Raw genomic sequence first — 17,623 nt, 5'->3', positions numbered from 1 at the left:
TCATTCGACATTCAAAATCTCCAGCCGGCGCACCCATTTTCTTCGTCAAGAAAAAGGATGGATCACTTCGTCTCGTCGTAGATTACTATGGCTTGAATAAGGTCATCATTAGGAATAGGTACGCACTTCCCCTTATCTCAAGTCTTTTAGAACGGATCAATGGTGCCAGGTTCTTCACAAAGATCGACTTACGAGGACTTGTATAGTGACTCCTATCCTCTTCATGAACCCCAACATCATTTCTGATTTTTACACTTTCAGTGTTAATGGTACTACCATACAAATCTCAAAGTGTTGTTGCACACCCTCCCGTAACTTCCTCTGTCACTTGTCTCTTTCTTCTAATAATATCTATGATAACTTCATGAAATTCTTTCTTTGCTATACCCAACACTTCTCTGAAAGTAAATTCTACCTTACTATTTAATATTCTTCTTTCTAGTACATTTTTTATATCCATCGTTGTTTCTATGTCTGAAGCAAGCTTTAAAGATGGAACTGTCTTCCCTTTTACTCTATCAGCTTCCTTTATCTTAGGAGCAACCTTTTCCATATCCCTTCTCTTTTGTTCTCGTGTCTCATGTTTCTTTGCCGGATCAGCCTCCTCAGCTCTCTTTCGCTTCTCTTCCACTAGTACCTCTTGTGCATTCACTTGGGCGAATGCTGAGAGTGTGTCCACTGGATCATTCCATCTAGTGAAATTCAATATTTCATCTCCTGCTCTTTTTAATTCATCCACTTGAACCTTCCCTTTTCTTGCATAATCCATCACATCTTGCCAAAAGCCAGATCCACCATATGAGTCTTTTACACGCAACCCTAACGTTATGACGGATTGTATCGCTTGCGTTGTTTCTCTCTCGACATCTTCCATTAGCTTTTTCATTCCACCTCGCCCGAAGTTGAGTTGAAGTGGTTGTTGAGTCTCTGTCGAGTGAATCTTACCATCTGGATAATAGATTTTATCATGATTAAGAGCATCCCTATGTTCTTGACAATCTTTCTTTTGATGGTCGATACTGTCACACCACATACACCTTCGAACCATTCCACCTCATTACCTTGACGAAGTTGAGCTTTGTCCTGATTCTAGCTTCGTCACTTTGATGGACAAGTCTTTCATGCCTTTCACCAACTCATGCAAGAGTGAATCTTGTATTTTCTTCTCTCCCGAGACGTTTCCCATTTCGTCTCCCTTCCTCTCTGGCAGCTCCATAAACCGTAACTTTCTTTTACAAAAATGGACGCAAGCCCTTTTCACCTCCTCCCAGTCTTCAGTAAGTCGATTTGGACTATTTTGATCTTCTAGAAGCATTCCTAAGTCTTTCCTGTCTTTAATATTAGTAGCTTGTAGAAACAATATTATTTTATCTGGCATTATTATGTTTCTATCCCTAACATTTAATTGCTCAAATCTTTCTGAAAACTCTTTTAACACTTCAAAAACACATAAATGTTTGTCAGACTCTACCCAATCCATGAAAACTTGCCTTGTCATCCTTGACATATCATTGAGCTTTTATTCATTGAGTAATGCTCTTTCGAAAGTCGCCCACGTTTGATGCTCCATCTATAGCTCCTCGATTCTTTGTTGTAGCCCAATCATAGAGACTCGACTAAAGCTATTAATTTTGGCAGCTTCGTCGACACCACGTTTAAGCATTTCTTCACTGTAAATCTTCAGAAATCTTGTTAAATTTATACCTTCGAAGATTCCTGCTCGTGCCAGAATATTGTCGACGGCTTTGTCGATGCTTGCCATCATCCCTTGCTCTCGCATCATTCGTTCCATTATCTTACACATAAGCCTCATTTGCTCCTCCATTTTTCCTTCATGCCGCCTTCATGTCAGGTTCACCAAATGTGTCGGGGTAGTTGTGGTTTGTGTGGCGAAGTCGCAGGGACTAAGGTTAAAAGGAGTTGACGAAAATTTTATAAGCCTTTGAGCACAAATGTTAGGAAGATTAAGGATAAGAAGAATAAGAGTTTAAAGTAATGTGTGTGGGAGAGATGAGCATAGATAAAAGATAGAGAGAATGTATGATTTAAGAAGAAAGACTATAAGATATGAACATGAAGAGAACAAGTTTTTACCAACATTACAATGCCTTATAACAAGATGAACCCTTTCTCTACCGACTCTTTATTTGAACCCTTGACTCAAACTTGGAAACCCGAGCCTCTTCACCAACAAGCTAACTTGTTTATTTCATTTCTAACTTTCTCTTTATTGATTGATTCCCCTGTTTTCCCTTGATCCTCTTTATATAGTTGTTCTCATGCAAATGATAATGTGTGGGTGCATAACATGCATGGCATGATAGCCATCATGCTCATCTAGCTCCCATGTATGAAAATATATATGGGATAACTATAATGATGAACATAAAACTTTAAAATAAGTAACCTAGCTTAGTGGTGTATGCTTTGTGCTTGGTATACAAGGTTGAGGGTTTAAGTCCCTCAATTTTGCTTAATACAATATTTAGGTTTATTCTTATATAGTGAAGCACATTCTTGAGAACATTTCTAAAAACAAATAGCCTAGCTTAGTGGTATATACATTTTGCTTGGTTTATAAGGTTGTGGGTTTAAGTGTTTGAAATATTACTAAATACAATATTTAAATTTATGTTTATATTGTGAAGCAAATCCTTCACAACACCGCTTCTCAAAATAACATAATATTTATCTATAACAACTCCCTATCCTTAATTAATACCCCTTTCAAATTCTGGACTCTAATTGGCCATTTGGTCTTGCCGGCCAACACCGGCATCTAAAGGTGTTCGGTTGTCTCGCCTACGTGCATGTTGCAAAGGATAAGAGAGCAAAGCTAGATCCGAAGTCCAGGCCATGCATATTCCTTGGATACGACGATGATGAGTTCGGTTACCGGGTGTGTGATCTGGTCGACAAGAAGGTGTTCCGGAGCCGAGACATAGTCTTCATGGAAGACAAGACCATTGCCGACTAGGAGTCGGAGACGAAGGTGATGAACTCCGGATCATCCAATGAAGACCGGCTTGAGGACACAAGGACTAACCCGGTTGAAAACCGGATGTTAGCTGGTAACCGACTGACACTCGACGAACCAGCCGGATACGGACAAGAAACCAAATCGACCGAAGAAGAAGAAAAGAAAACAAATATATGGATGCCTGCCAATATTTGTTTTTCTTTCAACTGTGCAATGGTGGGTTTGGATGTTTCAGTTGATTTTTATGATCACAACAATACTCCAAGATATTTGTTACTCTTACATATACAGTATGGTGTTATCTATTTCTCCATTTGCATATATTTCCCTTGGGGCAAGCCTATTGCATTTTGCACGTTGTTTTCTTATGTTATAGTGTGTGCTGTCTGCGTAGATTATAAATTGTGATATTCTCATGCTATAGTGTATTTTGTGCAAACACACCGTACATTTTGATAAGAGGTACATAATCAGCAAGATCTTGAGTTATATCAAGAGGATGTATACATATATGGTATGCTTGATAGTTCTAAAATTCACCTCAAATTTGAATAGTTGACAGGTTTCATGGGTTAACTGAGTTTGATGAAGGTAAGCGAAGTTGTAGACGGCGACTTGCTGGCCACAATGAACGCCGTAGAAAGCCCCAGCCTGATCCTCTGGGGTTGAATGCAAGTTTTTTGCCTGCATTTCAAGGTATGTTGTTTTTAGGCACTTAGTTTAAAGTGTATTCTGAATGCATGTTTTGGATGCTTGCATTCTATGGAACACAAAAATTCAAAGTGTACTTTGATCTCATGGGGAGTTTTTCAGTGGTAATATTGGCCATTGATGTATATACAGATAGCAGAAAATTGGGTCATTTATACATGGATAGGGCTTCTTTTCTCTCTCTTCCAGGAATTTCTGGTGTATGATCAACTCATTGGAATGAACGCAATGTAAGTCCTAGTATGCGGAAAGAAGTCTGGCCATCATCATTTGAGAACTCGTCAGTTAGCACTGGAACTGAACGACCATATGGTAGAGTTCCCAATATATGGATGCCTGCCACACTCATCTCTTACGACATGTCATCTTACGCATTTCTTTGCGAGATTGTATTGAGGTAATACTACCATTGAGTTGTGATGCTATAAGTTGTCTATGTAAATCCTTACAATCCTCATCATACCATTTATTTTGTGGCATAGATCCTGATCTACCTTTATTTTAATGTTTTGTATATGGGAAACTGCTAGTTGTTGTAGAGTGAAGGATGTGTGTGACTTTCGTACTAAGGCTTTCTAAAGGTAGGGAGGGATCAAGGGAGGAAGAGTGGTTGAGTGCCATGCAAGACGAGATGGACTCCTTGCATGAGAACCACACGTATGAACTGACGGAGTTGCTGAAACGAAAGAGAGCACTCCGGAACAAGTGGGTGTACAAACTGAAACTGGGAGATGCCGGAAATCCACCAAGATACAAAGCCCGGATCGTGGTGAAGGGATTCTAGCAAAAGAAAGGAGTGGACATTGATGAGATCTTTGCCCCAATAGTAAAAATGACATCCATCCGGACGGTATTGAGCATAGCGGCAAGCATGGACCTCGAGGTAGAGCAACTGGACGTCAAGACGACATTCCTACATGGCGACCTCGAAGAACAGATCTACATGCATCAACTAGAAGGATTTGAGAAGGGAAGGAGCACCTGGTGTGTCAGCTGACGAAGAGCATGTATGGATTGAAGCAAGCTCCCCTTCAATGGTACCGGAAGTTCGACTCCTTCATGACAGAACAAGGGTACCACAAGATGCAGGCCGATCACTACGTGTTTGTGAAGAAATTTGATGGAGATACTCCTCCTGTATATGGATGATATTCTGATCATCGGGCGAGACCAAGGCAAGATTCGGATGCTGAAGAAGGCTTTGAACCGGACCTTCTGAATGAAAGACTTGGGGCTGGCAAGACAGATATTGGGAATGCACATAATCCGGGACCGGTCAAAGAAGCTGTTGTGGCCGTCAAAAGAGAAGTATGTGACAAAGGTGTTTCAACAGTTCAACATGTCGGAGGCGAAACCAGTCGGATCGACACTTCCGGAAAATTACAAGCTCTCCGGAAAACAAAGCCCGAGGACAAAGGCAGAGAAGAGGGATATGATGAAGATACCATATGCCTCTGCCGTCGGGAGCTTGATGTATGCGATGGTATGTACCCGGCCGGATGTCGGAGTGGTGAGTGTTAGGATTTCGGTCCCTCCGGATGGGATGATGAAGGCCCGGTGAGAAACTCTTACCGGATGAAGGGACATATATGTAAATATGTTCCAGAGAGCCCCCTGGGGCTATATTTGTAAATAGCCCGAAAGTCATATTAGTATAAATATGACCTAGGGCAAACTATGTTTAAAAAGGGTTGTTGTCATTATTTTATATAGTGTTATTGGTATAATTATGGTACAGAGCGTGACAGAGGAAAGAGAAAGAGAGAGAGAGAGAGAGAGAGAGAGAGAGAGAGAGAGAGAGAGAGAGTGAGCCTCTTTTGTAACCCCCGCGAGGTAAAGATTGTGAGCACAAGGTCATTGCCTCTATGTTCCCCTGTTGTATTCTCCTTGCATAGTGAGAGTTGGAGTTGGTGGACTCCCGTGGTTTTTCCCGTTTAGGGTTTTCCACGTAAACACTCTATGTACATTCTCTTGCTCTAGCTCTGTGTGTATACGTACATTTCTTCTTACTCCAACTTTTTCTGTGGTTGATTCAAAGACTCGGTTGTGGCCAAGCAATATTCTGCATATTTCCTTTCAGTGAACCGATTCATGAGCAATCCTAGAAGAGAGCACTGGAACACGGTCAAGTGGATACTCCGGTATTCAAAAGGCACCTCGAGTATGTGTCTTCGGTTCGGCTCCGGTAATCCCCAACTTGAGGGCTTCATGTCGGCTGATGCAAATAGTAGCCGGTCTACATCCGGATATGTCATTACTTATGCAGGGGGAGTTGTATCATGGCAGTCGAGGCTGCACAAGACGGTTGCGTTGTCAACCACAAAGGCGGAGTACATGGCAGCGGTAGAAGCTGACAAGGAGATAATCTGGATGAAGGATTTCATCGGAGAGCTAGGGATCCAATAGGAGGAATATCGGCTCTACTGCGACAGTCAAAGTGCTATCCACCTTGCAAAGAATGCAATCTACCATTCCCAAACAAAACATATCCAACGGAGGTACCACTGGATCGAGAGAGACTAGAAGATCGAGAGTTTATGCTGATGAAGATCCACACAGAGGAGAACAGGTCGGATATGCTGACCGAGGTGTTGACGACCGGCAAGCTGGACGCGTGTCGAAAGTGGATCGGGCTGACAAGACATCCCATGCCGGAGTGAAGGGGGAGATTGTTGGGAAATCGGTCTCTCTAGATGGGATCCGGTAGGAACCGGAAGAGATCCGGAAACCGGAGGAGACCCAGTGAGAACAAGAAGAGATCCAGAAATCAAAGGAGACCTGGTGAGAACTGGAAGATAAGACATATCTGTAAATATGTTTTTTTTGAGTAAGCCTATTGAGGCTATATTTGTAAATAGCCCTAAGTTCATATAAGTATAAATATGACTTAGGGCAATCACTTTGGATTGTGTGGTTGTTATTGTTGTTGTAACTGTTGTATAGAAGAGAGTGGCAGAGAGGGAGAGAGAGATATAGAACGATACTCTGTTGTAACTGCCGCCTGGCGAAGAAACCGAGCTCGAGGTCATTGCCTACGAGTCTCTGATTGTACCCCTTCTCTTCATAGTGATAGTTCGGAGTCTGTGGGCTCTCGTGGTTTTTCCCTATTAGGGTTTTCCACGTAAACATCCTGTGTACTCTCTTTCAGTGTACGTCTATTCCCATTCCTATGTTGTACTCTTATCGAAGTGATTCAAGACTCGGTTGTGGCCGAGCAGTCTTCCGCACCATTCCTATCCCATACCATAGGAGTGTACTTTCAAACCCCAAGCTAAGTATCATTCGGCTCCAACTATACTTTCATAGTTCAAACACATATTTTCTTTCTTAAAATGGTAATTAGCGCATAACAAATTATATGTGTGCAAGCATGGTGTAATGATAGCATCCATAAACTCAAGTTTGAATCCAAGGCCACAGAATACACACATTTAGTAACGAGACACAACATACACTATATTACCACCGATCATATTTTATACCATAGAAGGTCAAAAAGGAAAAATATAAACCATTACCACAAGACGAAGGCCGATCACTATGTGTTTGTGAAGAAATTTGATTGAGAAGATTTCCTGATACTTCTCCTATATGTGGATAATATGTTGATCGTCGGAGGAGACCAAGGCAAGATTCGGATGCTGAAGAAGCCTTGGAGCCGGACATTCTCAATGAAAGACTTGGGTCTGGCAAGAAAGATATTGGGAATGCACATCATCTGGGACTGGTTCAAGAAGTTGTTGTGGTTGTCACAAGAGAAGTACGTGACAAAGGTGCTTCAACGGTTCAACGTGTCGAAGGCAAAACCAATCGGATTGACACTTCCGCAAAACTGCAAGCTATCCGGAAAACCAAGCCCGAGTACAAAGGCAGAGAAGACAGATATGATGAAGATACCATATGTCTCTGCCGTCGGAAGCTTGATGTACACGATAGTATGTACCCGACCGGTTATCGGATATGTCGTCGGAGTAGTAAGCCGGTTCATGAGCAATCCCGGAAGAGAGCACTAGAACGCAGTCAAGTGGATACTCCAGTATCTGAAAGGCACCTTGCATATGTGCCTCCGGTTCGGCTCCGGTAATGCCCAAGTTGACGGATTCACAGATTCGGATATGTCGGCTAATGCGGATACCAGCCGGTCTACTTCCGGATATGTCATGACTTATGCAGGGGGAGTTGTTTCGTGGCAGTCAAGGCTGCACAAGATAGTTGCGTTGTCAACCACGGAGGCGGAGTACATGGTAGTTGTGGAAGGCGGCAAGGAGATAATCTGGATGAAGGACTTCATCGGAGAGGTAGGGATCCAACAAGCGGAATACCAGCTCTACTACGACAGTCCAAGTGTCATCCACCTTGCAAAGAACGCGGCCTACCATTCCGGACGAAACAAATGCAGCAGAGGTACCACTGGATTCGGGAGAGAGTAGAAGATCAAGAGTTTGTGCTGACGAAGATCTACACGGAGGATAACGGTGTTGTGATGTGGCATGTCTAGTGCGAGAAAAAGTCAAAAATTGAGGATCCACACACATTTCACGAATACTTGTAAAAATGAAAATAAATCAGTAATAAATAAACCTAGGTCACAATGGCATTGAGTGCATGTAGAGGGCTGCAAGTAGGATTTGAACCTTGCACCTCTAAGATAAGAGGCAATTACCTTACCACTAAAGCTACTACTAAGTGCTTTATATTTTCTATATTTCTTTCTCATATTCAGTATTCCATAGGAAACAAACGTACAAAACCGTGTACACAAAACCATTGTTTTAAGCCCATGGTTTTCTGCATGTCACAAAGCAAAATTGTGTGCACAGAAACCATAGCTCCAAGTCCAGGGTTTTGTGCATGGACAAACCTATAAAACCCCTAGTACGGCTTGTGTAAAGGGGGGGGCTCAATATCTGATATCACCATCAATATAAAATTCTTCTTATAAATAACCTTCTTATTTTTCTTCTTCTTTTACTGTCGATCAATATTATTATACTTCTTATAATTGTCAATCTTTCGATCTTTTGAAAATGTGACATTGGTTTCCTCGACTCCTATCCACGTCGTCAAATCTTTTTGACAAGTTCGCGAACGTCCTCTCCGATCCGAGATCCTGGTGGTCCCACTCAAGCGAAGCATGCATGCACGCGCATCCTCACGACATCTTTTGGTGAACCCGATGTGAAGAGCAGTAGTGGAGGATGAAGATGGATGAGGAATATCTCATGAAGGCAATGTTGAAGATGACGATGGAATTTTCAAGAGAAGGTAAAAGACGAGATGCGGCCCAACAAGCCGTCGAAAACGTGGTCGAGCGAGTCGGCTATTTCGACGGGGGCATAGTCCAAAATTTTCTAGACACCTACAACGTGGACATGGATTCGAGAGGTGTAAAAGAAGCTATGAGGCTGGAGTACTTTTTTTGGGTGGTGGCTGAACTGAATTACAAAGAGGTAAAAGAGCTTCAAGAAGTTCATGATTCGTGGGTGACTTTCAAGGAGGCTCTATTGGAGGCATATGGCTACAAGAGACCGAAGGGACAAAGTTTGTACAAGTTTGACCAATGGGTGTCATTGATGAGGACCCACTGGAGTGCCATGGATGCGTTCGTTGAGTTTGAGTGTCGCTTTGCTCAACTCTCAGAGCGGGATCGAAGATTGGTAGGGGTGAATAAAGTTCTACTATTTGTAAAGTCAATCAATCGGAATGAAAGGAAGGCCATTGGAATCCAACTCAAGGATAACAATGGTACAAATGGTCTCATCAAGGATTGGGCCAAAGTGGAAAGGGTATGCCGACAACACGACGAGAGGAAGACGAGATTCTCATCGACAACAACAGGACCCATGAAGGATGTTCAAAGGAGAACGGGATGCAATACACCACCACCGAAGGAAGAAAACTCAGAGAGGGAAGATTCGATACTTAACATAGAAGCCTTAATGAGAGAAGCATTCAAGAACTTAAAGGTGCAAGGTGATGCTGAAGAGGAGCTAAAAATGGAGTGAAAACCGAGGAGAACAATGATCGAGGAAAAAGAAACCTCCCAACAAATATGGGTTAATGAAGTGGCCGATACAAAGGCTCAAGTTTTTTATGACAATACCAAGAGAAAAGGTGCAAAACAAGTCACCTTCTCATATTGCAGAGAAACAAGGGTCAAGGATAAGGCCGAAGACTCGAGAGCGGGAAATGCCACTCTAAGAGTGGACAAGCATTTCGGAACACACATTGTGTCCGAAATATCAAGTGATGAAGGGGCAAGCGTGAGCAAAGCTTGCGTGATCGAGGGAGATAAAGAGTGTGAGGTCGACGTAATTGAGGAGGTAGCCACGAGAAACGACATCAAGACAAAGATGGCTATGGACGAGTCGATGGCGGATGGTCGTGTCGAGACTTTCCCAACACTTGATCTAGAGACTTGGGCAGTTGTGTCTGAGAGGCAACATGAGACCCAAGAGACGGAAAGTGGTGGGGAAGCAAAGATTGAAGCCAATGTGAATAACAACGTTGACGGAAAGATGGCTATGAATTAGAAGATGGTGATCGATGGTGCCAAGGTTCTCCCCACAATTGTTTCTGAGACTTCGACAGTTGTGCCTGAGAGCCAACATAAGACCGGAGATATGGAAGGTGGCGGCGAAGAGATGAGAGTCGGAGCTAGCGCATACGAAGTAATGATGGCCAACAAGGAGGCCAAAAACAAAGGTAAAACAAGTTTTCATCTCCATAGCCTTGGGCAACCTTCGAAAGTGTGGCTAACAAGTTTTCTTTTGATCCATCCCATCTATAATCATCCACATATACCTCTCCGATGATTGAACTACTTTTTGATGATGGTGCATAGCTTTAGATCTTTCCAACGATTGACTTTCTCGATGTTCTTTGAATAAATTCATAGAAGTGTTTATTTCTTCATCTGTTGTCCCACTCTTTTCCATGCTTTTTAAGCTTGCACATATAGAGCAAACACCCATCCGAACCTTTCGGGGTATGATCAAATTGTTAAACTTCAATCTCCATAATTGATTAAAATGTTGATATTGTATGTAAGGTACACTTTCTAATAATATTTCATCCTTATACACTTGGCACACCTCACGACGAGTGAAGTTATCTGACAAATGTCATCTTCTAGTGTTGGGCATAACATCACATTGCTTCGAGAAATATATCTCCATCCATCTCACGACATGCCGCCAAATCAGACCCTTACATGCAGATTTTGTATTCTTGAAAGGTACCCACAAGCCCTTATCTAATCGATGTTGAATTCTCTGGAGCGTCATGTTACCAATGCTATAAGAAATCTTAAAAGCTACTCGACAACTCTTAATATTAAGTGAAAGGTAATATTCCACATGCAGAGAACTTGAAACTACTGCGTGGTCCTTAACAAATTGCATATGTGAAATCAAGAAAGTATCTTGTTCGTCGCCATTAAGTGACAAATACTTCTGCCACAACCCCCTCAAGTTTGCCTTGCCAAAATTTGAAAGACAAAGATTCCCACAACATGGCTTGCATATATCAAATGCAATTTGGCGATCCGAGCACAAAAAACACTCACTTGTTGAGAAACTCTTTGAAAATTCAGAGGCTTATTGACACAATCCTCGTCAACATTACATAAACTAGGTTCCTCATGATTTGTAACTACCTAAGTTAAAAGGCTCGATCGAAAAAAGTGAATTCGAACTTTGCCAACATCATCGTTGGACTCTACATGCCATCATTTATTATTTATATGGTTATATTCGTCGATAGAGAATAACGAGTTATTTGATAATTTAAAAGGCTCAATGGAGAATAGAGAACCTTTACTCGAGGTTGAGGACATCTCGACTAAGGCTAACTAAGCTCAACTAAGTTGAAAATAGCTCAAAATTTTCTTCTATAATAATTCAAATTTAAAATTTAAACAAAAATAATTTAAAATTTTAAAAAAATAATACTTAAAAAAATTATATAAAGGAAATGCCTCTTCTCCCCCCACCCTAAACCCTAAACCCTATTTTTACAAATAGTTTTATATCATTGTGGTTTTACTTGTTGTTTTCAGTGAATCGTGTTATAAGGTACCATCTTTCAAATTGAAGATTCCCTCCCCAACGAAAAAACCTGCAGAGCACATGGATAAGCTAGAATCTCGGAAAACTTTGATTGAGTCGGGAGGTGATGGGACCTCTAAGATTGGGGAGCCTCGCCTCAAGAGCTACCCCCATGTGGAATGGACGTTGATCTATTCCAGGGGAGGGAATTTGCTCCTCATACTTGCAAAATCCGAAGGTGAAGGAAACTTCAAGTGGGAAAGACCTTCAACTATGGCCACATAAAGAACGTTGAATATGAGGACAATGACTCATCAAACCTACTTTTCGATGTTGATAGCTCGGTGCGGATGTGTAGAGTCCTGATTGATGAAGGCAATTTAATAACGAACTCCTGCCACCCCAAAGCCTTAAAGAAAGATGTAGAAACAAAAAACAATTTGATTGTTGCTTTGCATCTGTATATCAAAGGAGAACTCATGGTTGCACAATCATGCACCCCACCGAAGTCGACCAAAACGGAAAAGCAGAACGTAAAAAGTACAAGAAACTACAGCATCCTAAGGAGGACGAACCCAAAGTACTCGACTTTCTTGAAGATGAGGAGGAAGACACACGACTCGAAGTAATTCCTCCAAGTGGCTAGATTTCCTCGGGGATCTTCACTTCAGAGTAAAATCGGATCACAGAGAATATTGTAAAGACTAAGGTTGTCCGTAAGGGACAACTATTTCACTTACCGATTTGTTCTATTCAAAGGCCACTAATTGATCCAGAAACAAGAAGACGGGCTCTAGAGAGCCACATTTAGTTGCAGAACTTGACTTTGTTGAAGATGAGGAGGAAGATACACAGCTCGAAGTAATTCCTCCAGGTGGCTAGATTTCCTCAGGGATCCTCACTTCAGAGTAAAATCGGATCACAGAGAATATTGTAAAGACTAAGGTTGTCCGTAAGGGACAACTATTTCACTTACTGATTTGTTCTATTCAAAGGCCACTAATTGATCCAGAAACAAGAAGATGGGCTCTAGAGATAAGAGAGCCACATTCAGTTGCAGAACTTGAAAAAGCAAAATGAAGATAAATCGACATGCTACTATAGTGCCATTCTTAGTAATGGTCGACTCCGATCAGTGCCCAACTATAGCTGACCTCAAGTATAGTTCAGTTGATGATTACGCATACTACGTGATTGGAAGATCCCACTCAACCGAAGCACGACATCAACTTGTCAAGGAGTATCCTCTTACTCCGTTCTTCAAATATGCAGAATGTAAAGTGTACACAGGCCTTACACATGAAGAAGCCAAGTTGCTAGCCTGGGACCACAATAACGATAATGGCTATAGACAGGAGATGTCATGTATAGAGCGCATCAGGTTCTTTCATCACGAGTACCTTGATGCCTTGCAAAAATTTGGTCCTAGGCTGCATCCTGGATTACGACGATAGTGTCTGCTTGAAGTGGGGATAACAGTTCATGAAAGCACAAAGTCTGAAGGCTTGAGAAAGTATGACTCTTGGTTTCAACTTGCTTTCAGAATAAGGGAGGTGTGGAACCTCCAAGATTGAATTTTTAGTATGTGGGAGCGAAAAGAAATAAAGTGTCAAAGATCAAAGAAGGCTAAGTTGGACCCACAAGTGGAGATAAAGTCTAAGTCATGGAAAAGTGGCTTAGTGATTGAAGAATTAGCCGGGGACATGAAGATGCTTCCTTGGCGGTCATTGCAAGGGATATAGGATGATAGATTATTAATATTTGTATTTTCAAGAGTGGCCGCCAAGGAGTTCAAAATCATGACAGAGTTTCAAAAGTGAGTAATCCATCTGATGATTGTTGTTCATTGGATTGCTTTGTTGGTTTACTCTTTATTCTAACCTTACTTTCTTTAGTTTTTTAGCCATAGGGTTTACATGAAAATACAAGAGCTGATGATGAAAAAGTTGACCCTGCCTGCGTGGGAAGAAGTAGAGTAATCATGCCCAACAACATCATCATACAAGGCTCTTGAGGAATTCTTCATTGTGTTTAGAGAATGGGTATCTATGTTTTACGAATATTAATTGATTTTAGGATAATGGGTATCTGCATACAATACGTATAATTGCAAAAACCACCTCACTCAAAGAAAATGGGTGACAACGATGAAGGCATACCAAGCGCCTTCAGCTCTTTGTAGAATTCCTAGACTAACTTCTTCACTACACAAATTTCAAATCAAAATGTAAATCTCAATAAACTTAATAAACCACATATAACAAGAAAATGCAATCGGAAAAATGTACCCAACTTCAGAACAAATGAACGGTGACAACATGTAATATGTAACCACGACTTGACTATAACTTACGACTCCCTCCAGGACACACGAAAAACTAATGCAACAACTAAAACTTTCAAAAAAACAAACCATCACAATATTAGATCAAACCTAAAGTTCGTGTACTACATCTAATACTCAATTTCTGAAACCTAACACAAAGAAACAACAAAGTTCTTTGGATGAATCCTAGAAATGATGAAAGTTGAGCCCTCATATAGAAGGTTGCATAGCTTTGAGTAGTCACAATGCTCTACAACCGATGTCTTTGAAGAACAATCAAACGATGTGAACTGGAACTCTTGCCACACAATCATATCGTCAACCATCGCATACAACTCTTTAACAAACTATAGCCTTCAAAATCCCACATTGATATGAAAAGTTATTGTTCATCACATTCTCCCTCTTCTTTCTCTTCACAAGAACAAAACTTGTTCATGACTTTTTCCTCTTCATCTCCTTCAACTTCGAAAACTAGTTCACACTTGCAAATAATGATACCTACTATCTCGGTCTCCTCATCTTCTCATCGTTAACTTTGCTTTTCCCGTTCAAATAAATGTAATTTTTCCCTCTTCTCACACACACCTACCACTATACAAAGTACATGACTTACCCCCACACCCACGACTATACATCGATGTTGATCATGTTTGAGCTTTGGAGACCGTTCAAGCAATGTGTGAGAATCCACAAAAATTCCACTAACCCTCTAATGGAATAACAAACATATTCTCCTAAAGAACTCTTATGAACTTGGAAATTCATGACAAAGAACAACTTGATGCATTTATCAACAAATGGTACAAACAACTAGATGCAACTACCACAACAAGCAAGAACATAGATGAAATCTCCTAGTGTGAGATCTTGATGGGAACATTACCATCATCTTGGATGAACTTGGTTAGCATTCACACAAAAGATAAAGAGCTCAAAGCTGAACCAAGATGAACTCCCAAGGAAAAGGACAAACCAGTAGCATTAATTCAACCACATGGCCATAGTGGTATCAATGAGGAAGCATCTATGAAACTTTTCCAAACAAATATTTTACAAATTTCAATGTAAACGCAAAAGAGACGAGTTGATTTATGTAAACGAGTTGCAAGAATCTCTAAAGCTAAATATAGAGAGACGAACAGTTCCATAGGGGTTGGGGCGAAACGACTTGAGACATTCCATATATGTATCTTCAAGCAACTCCATTCTTCTCAAAAGGATTATAATCATCATTGACAACGAGCACATGGGTAGAGGTGAATGGTTATTAATTGAGTGTTAATCAATCAGGCATGTGTCGTTTAACAAGCTATCATCATAAGCTTGCAACACACAATACACATATGACAATTTGTGCATGTATAGGACGCCATATGAGAATATACTTTGTGCTCCAAAGCATTGTAACGCACACATCGATAATTGCAACTACACATGGAAGAAAATAATTGATGAGAGTTTCTCTTGTCTTACATGTGGGGTGTGATCGTTGATGCAATAGAACTTGTTTGGCGGGATAATAAGATTTCAAAACCAATGACGTGTAGAGTTTTGGGTAGTATCAACGTGTTTATGGTGGTCAAGTGGTCACCCCCTCCCCTCTCTCGGATACATACATACTAGAAACTCTACGGTATTAATCTGGAAGCAAGGCAAGAGTCAGAAAATGACGTCATGAAGAAAAAAGAGAGAAGATGTCGACTTCTTCCTTTTACTTTTTCCTTCGCGATTGCTTTTACTTTTTCTTCATCATCTCGCGACGTTTGGTACATCCCCATCCTTTAGCCAAAAATCAACAGCGCGTGGCCGTTGGTCTACGGACTACATACACGGCAGTGTCTGTCTCTGTCTATATATAATAAATGCAAATGCAGGAGCTCTATCCAAAACAATATACCTACTCTCTCTCTAATCACACAAACTCTGCAATCGAATATCGCACAGCCTAGAGCATATAGCATATAATAACAGTTACCACACTCCTCCTATTATTCCTTTTCTTAGACATGGCTTCTTCCCTGGCCTCCTCTTCTACTATATTGCTAATCCTCCTCAGCCTTGTTGTCGCTTTATGTATCACAGCTCCTGGACAGCTTGTCGGCGCAGCGGACGAGGACCCGCTCCAAGATTTCTGCGTGGCCGATGCCAATACAGCTGCACCCATCACCATCAATGGCCGCACCTGCAAGCCAGCCGACAAAGTCACAGCCCAGGACTTCACATCCACACTGCTGCGAGCAGCCTCACCATCCACTTATGATTCCTCTTATACTAATGGCAGTAAGGCGGCCAATGTTACCCTTGCGTCTGTAGCCAACTTCGCCGGTCTCAACACTCTGGGCCTGTCCATCGCTCGCATCGACTTCCCGCCCAACGGTGGTCTAAACCCACCCCATGTTCACCCGCGTGCTACTGAGGTGCTCTATCTGGTGCAGGGCACGCTCACCGTGGGTTTTGTCTCCACCGCCCCCAACAACACCCTCTTCCAGGCCACGTTGTATGCAGGCGATCTCTTCGTCTTCCCCCGCGGCCTCGTCCACTTTCAGATCAACCCCGACAAGAAGAATCGCGCGCTGGCCATCGCGGCCCTGAACAGCCAGAATCCAGGGGTGTCTCAGCTTGCTGTGGCCCTCTTTGCTGCCAACCCACCACTGCCCGGCACCGTGCTTCAGAATACGTTCGGCATCGGCCAGTCCGAAGTGGATGCCCTCACCGCCAGCGTGAAGAAGGCTACCGCAGCTTGAATACCTGTACTCTAGTATAGTATAGCAAATAACCCTCATCATCTTTATACCATCGACCTATGTAGCTATGTATCTGTCCGCTGGAATGAATTCGATTTAATAATATATATATATTGTGCTCACATTAATCACTTCGTAATCTTCCGTTATAAATGGTCAAATCATTCATTATGTATGTTCTCTCTCTGTGTCTGTGTTGGGAACAAACAAAGTACATATGGTAACAAGTGTTTGCAAAAACCCTAAATGTTGTGTCGGAAGGCGAAGCACTTGTACTACTACCACTACACTGCTGGGAAAGAAGAGAAAGAGAGATAGAAAGAAATAGAGAGAGAGAGAGAGATGAGGGAAACAAAGAAAGCGTTTTATTATTATAATGCCCTTAGAATGAATACAACGTTCGTGGTGGCTCCTTCTCACGAAGGAAACCCATTTCATAAGAACTACATATTTATATATTTTATTTTATTTTTGCTTGTTATTTTCCTCACTCCCCCCTAAGCAAATTTTTTTAGAAGTGTAGGTTTTCATCTTTATCTTCAATTACATCAATTAATCCAACTTGCTTGCAACAAATAATGTGCTTAGAATGTTGAAGAGGCTTTGTTAGAAAATCGGCCCACATTTGATGAGTGAGAGCAAACTTTAACTCTATCTTCTTCTTTTCAATGAGATCACGAAGAAAGTGATGCTTCAAATCCACATGACGAATATTGTTGCTCATCTTCGGATTGTTGGCTAACTTGATACAAGATTGATTATCGCAAAACAAAGTCACTGTTGGAATAGTAAATAGTTTAAATTCTTCGAG

At 41.5% G+C, this 17,623-nt stretch overlaps 1 pseudogene; it reads left to right on the top strand.

The window, feature by feature from the left end:
- The first annotated feature begins 16,014 nt into the window (after nt 1–16,014).
- On the top strand, nt 16,015–16,848 carry LOC147861201 (germin-like protein 8-2 pseudogene; annotated as a pseudogene).
- Nucleotides 16,849–17,623: the final 775 nt, after the last annotated feature.

This window comes from Azolla caroliniana, unplaced genomic scaffold, assembly GCF_043228905.1.
Source record: "Azolla caroliniana isolate FFs.n. ecotype wild unplaced genomic scaffold, voAzoCaro1.0.p SCAF_8, whole genome shotgun sequence".
In the NCBI taxonomy this organism is placed as follows: domain Eukaryota; kingdom Viridiplantae; phylum Streptophyta; class Polypodiopsida; order Salviniales; family Salviniaceae; genus Azolla; species Azolla caroliniana.
Note: the sequence above shows the minus strand (reverse complement) of the source record. Positions and strands in the feature narration are given on the sequence as shown.